We start from the raw sequence: 4,984 nt of genomic DNA on the forward strand, positions 1-4,984 counted from the left end.
TTTTTTATCCTAAGAATTCTTTATTTTCCGTTTTATAGTTTATAATTTTTGGATAAAAATTGTTGTCAAAATACTTTTTTTGAAAACATAAATGGTATAACATTATGTGTTTATTTATACTTCTTGCATATTCTAATGTTTCAAGTAATATGATTCAGAAAAGTATGAATAAAAATTCAGTACTTATGTATTAACGCCACAGCAGCTACAGATTTGGCTGTTTTTAAGTGCCGCCAATCTACACCTAAAATTTTTGTGACAAATCATAAAACGAAACACTTTATTTAAAATCAAAGTAGTTTATCGGATTTCGGTGGACAATGGGCAAAATATTTCGCTCCAGAAAAAGTAAAATTGCATTTTGTTCTATTTTTGGCAAATCCCAAAGACGCATTTTCGTAGCACTAAAAAATGGTAACAAAAATCGAAGAACAAATCATTTTGGAATTCTTCTGATTTATAAAGCAGGTAAGTGTTAATTTTTATAAAATAAAAAATTTTACTTTTAAGTAATTTTTTTCTTATTTGATGATAGTTTTGTACAGAATGGTTTTCTACTTCCGATTATGAATCAAAAAAGAAAAAACATGAAAGTTGTTTATTTTAATGTAAGGAATTTTTGGAATTGGTTTTTTCTTTTTTGCTTTGTATCGTAAGCATTCTTTATTTTACGTTTTTTAGTTTCTAAATAATGATTTTTATTAAAACTTAAAATTTTTTGATAAAAATTGTTGCCAAAGAACTTTTTTCAGAAAATTAAATTACATAAAATTATGAAGTTTATGTATACTTTTTGCTTATTTTTAAATGTTTGAAGTAATATGATTCTTGAAACTGTGGAATGTAAAGTTTAAATTGGCCTTTCAGGTTATATCTTTAAATTTAGTAAAACTGTTTCTCAGGCATTAGGTTTAACTCTAATAAGCAGATACATATTTTTTTCTGTTTATTTACAAGTATTTTTCAGATGTGTTTTGGATGATCCTTCTTTAAAAAAAAAAAGAGATACCATCTTGTTTTTGGTTGCATGAGAAAGGATATCAAACATTTTTCTTTTTTAAATTTAATAAGACACGATAAAGAAGGAACGTTACAATGTTACACGCTACATTAAAGACGTCTCCAGAGTAACTGAATGGCTGTTCATATAGAAATCACAGGTATTAATCTCATACAACAACGCCCCCTATAGTTCGTTGCGATCGCGAATTGCCAAAACTGTTTAATAAAAATAATGGCGAAAGCAAATTTCATTCCAATTGCAAGTTTTCAAAATTTATTTATTTTTAGTATGCAATTTTAGGTTAGCACAATTAAATATAGTTTTTGAAGGTTTCATTGCTGACAGTTGTTGTAACAGCGATAAGCAGAGAACTCACCGCACTTTACCATACTCAACTATTAGATTGTTTATTATTACAAAGTTTTCTAATTCACATTCATTTTATTTCTTTCAATTAAAAAATAGAATTTTGTCTTATATTTTATCATTTTTATCCTTCTTATTTATTTCGTTTTTATTGCTTTTTTATTATTTAAAATAAATATGTGAATTTTCGATTTAGCAAATTTTTGTTTGAGAGAGAATATTTGCAAAAATATACAGCCTAAACGTATCGCTTTTAGTCGATCAACATCTCAAGCACGCAAAAAGAGAACTACACGTGTTTCAGAACCATCGGAGCAACGGGAAAAAAGACTTGAAACTAATCGAGAACACAATGCTTTAGTCCGTTCCTTAGAAACATCAGAGCAACAGGAAAGAAGACTGTTGACGAATCAACTACGCACTACTCAAGTCCGTTCGTCGGAAACATCAGAACAACGGGAAGCAAGAACAGAGATGCCAACTTGCTCCGGAGAGCAAATAAATATCCTCGAGTGGTAGTTTATTAGTGTGTGAATCTTAGTTTAATAAATTCAATTTATTAGGTTTTTATCTACCACTATTTCTAAAAAATTCAAAGTCTTATATATTTCGCCACTATTTAACAATTGAGTCATGCGACACCGTTTAAAAAAAAATCAAAATTAGTCGAATATTTGCAAATTTTAGTATGTAGTTGTTTACCTCTTTTTTAATGATTATGGCTCGTCCGGAGCAGTTGGCATCTCTGCAAGAATGAAAACCGATCGAGAAAGTATTTCGCTATTCAGACGCTGCCAATACTCTGATTTGAATCTCAGTGCATTTCACTATGTTCCGACAACAAACTATAGTCTTCCTCCAAATGTCATTATCGGAGAAATAGATCAATTATGTATTTTATGTAGTGCTCTCAAATTTAAGAATGAAACAGCTGGAATTTACTGTTCTGGAGGCAAAGTAAAACTGCCAGATTTAACGTCGTAAGCCGAGTCATTATCAACGTTCTTATCAGGTCAAACAAACTAATCGAAACTTTTTTTTGGCAAATTTACGCCGGTACAATTCGCGTTTCCAAACGACTACAAGTCATTTGGAAACAGGACTAGTAGTTTGGTAGTGTAAATTCGGTACTACAAGTATCGGTGCGCATATGGGCTACCAGAGTTATTTATTACGTTCACATGCAATCCTGCTTGAGCTGAAATTAAACAGTTTTTGTAACCTATGCAAACATCATCGGATCTTCATGATATTACCACATGTGAGTTAAAACAAACTTTAAGCTCTATACTTGGTTTCATTGCGAAGCGTCATGTTTTTGGAGAGACACGGTGTCTGATGTACTTTAGTAAATGGCGAAAAGGAGGATTGCCACATGATTTGGCTCATTGAAAAAATTACTCCATGCCAAATTGGTCAGCTCATATCAGCAGAAATATTATATATCACCATTAATCAGACTTATTTCAGATCATCATCCAGAATATGTTTCATGGTCCGTGTGCATCACCATACATGTCTGTTTGAAAATGCACTAACGATATCCTAGAGAATTAACTGCTGAGACTATCACTGTTTTTTTCACCATTAAATAAAATTCTCATTTCAAATCATAATCGCAAATCTCATTTACACCTTTAAATACAATATTGAAATTCAAACTGAAAGCGTTGCAACGCGCGCAGGGTACAGCAAGTAGTATATAAAGAAAAAATTTATTAATAACTAAGAAAAAAACAATATTTTATTAAGAACATACTTTTTATGTATCATATTATTTTGTTATAGCCTTTTACGTGTTTTGTTTTGCATTTTAAATAATACAAGAATCAATTTAAAAAATAAAACATTTATTGTCAAGTGAAACATTTAGAACATTATTCATTTTTATTTCTTATTTTTTAATTTCTTCCATAAAAACAGTATTACATCTCTTTCCTTCTTTACCAGATAAACCTTACAGGATTATACGAAATATCTGAAATAAAAGAAAGAAATCACTTTCATGATAAAATTTTACCAACACATTATTAGAATAAGGAAGATTAAATNTGAAAAGACAAGTATAGAATAACTTCGAAGAAAACAATTATATCTTTCAAGAGTTAGCTAAGGGGCCCAGCCAAAAAAAAAAAGAAAAAAAAAAAGAAGAAGAAATAGAGGGGATGAATATAGAAACAGACAAGGAGATTGGGAATTGGCATTTTTAATAATTACTTCTTATATATAATACACTACCTTTTTTTAATACTTTTCAATAATTGCTGGAAATGGGGTAACTTTGTGAGAGACAAGGTAAATATTTACCACACACATTTTCTAACTTGTTTTAAAATGAGATTTTCAAAAATTAAAATAATTCTTAGGGAAGAATAAAATAATTATTTCACAAATAATTATAATAATAAAAAAAGTTCAAATAATCGGACACATGCTTTTACAATCAACAAAAGTAAAGATTAAAATTTAAAAATAGAGAAATATAATCATTATTATATTTTATGTTATAAAAATGCGACAAAGTTTGGCGAGTTGCTTGGCGAATATTTCAAAGTAAAGCTTTTCGCCAGTATAAATCTTTACATATATTAAAATAGAAATTATTTCTATTTAAAGGAACTAAAACTTTGATCGGAACAAATTATAATAAGTTTTAATTTTTTTAGCTTAAAATAAATAAATATTTTATAAGAAAATTTACCTAGAAAATAGTGTACTGTACTCACCGATACTAAAATCATGTGCAGGTTCCTGTTATGGTAGTACATCAACGGCATTGAGATGGTTATCTCATCGTGTGAAAGTATTTTTAATGCTTTAATTTTAAAGGAAATGTTATTATTAAACTAAAATACTGTTCCGTTTCGTCTATAAAAAAATTTCAGCCGATCATCCTCTTCACCAACGTCGCCGCCATTTTTATTTACATTTGTATACGTCATCACATAAAATTGAAACGTCATAAAAAGCAAACGATCTGATTGGTTCGTATAAGAAATTGCCTGAACAGTTGCAGATATTTCGTGCAACCGTGATTTCTATATCACACGAGGATTTTTCGAGCAATTTTTGGAGAAATTGCAGTTACAGTTGCGGTTACACTTACAGTTGCACTTATTTCCTCTCGTGTGATATAGGCTTAGAACTTAGTTGCGAGAGATGATCAATTTTTATCTTCATTAAATTTTCGATAGTAAGCTAGAGATATATTAACTGGTAAATTTGATTTAATAATACCTGTAGTTTCCAAAAATTATAGACATGTGCTGTAGAATACATTTGTTATACAATGGAGGTGGCTTTATAATAAAATCGAATGTGCGTCTGCGCTGAAATTCTAATCATTTGCATATCTCACCTTCTCTAATGCATGTTGTAAATTTTATGTTATTTGCATGCTTCCTTCAGGGTGTTGCATTTACGGTGGCCATCAGTGTATATCTATATAAACATAATATGTTGTAATGTAAAATACACGATAATAATTTTTTTTACCCTCCTCCCATGTAAAACATCTCAGTAATGCCTTTATTGAATCTTTCAAGACTCCTACGGCCATGCTCACTTTAAAGTCACATAAAAGATATGACTCCTCCCTCACGCTGCCGTCCTATC

At 29.8% G+C, this 4,984-nt stretch overlaps 1 long non-coding RNA gene across 1 annotated transcript; it reads right to left on the reverse strand.

Annotated features, from left to right (window-relative positions):
* Positions 1 to 3,202: 3,202 nt before the first annotated feature.
* On the reverse strand, positions 3,203 to 4,504 carry LOC122271543 (uncharacterized). Its single transcript, XR_006226444.1, has 2 exons — positions 4,096 to 4,504; positions 3,203 to 3,347 (listed from the first exon to the last, which is right to left on the reverse strand). It is a non-coding gene; the product is annotated as an uncharacterized lncRNA (long non-coding RNA).
* Between the last annotated feature and the right edge of the window lie 480 nt (positions 4,505 to 4,984).

The sequence above is a fragment of the Parasteatoda tepidariorum genome, chromosome 9 (assembly GCF_043381705.1).
Source record: "Parasteatoda tepidariorum isolate YZ-2023 chromosome 9, CAS_Ptep_4.0, whole genome shotgun sequence".
NCBI classification, from domain to species: domain Eukaryota; kingdom Metazoa; phylum Arthropoda; class Arachnida; order Araneae; family Theridiidae; genus Parasteatoda; species Parasteatoda tepidariorum.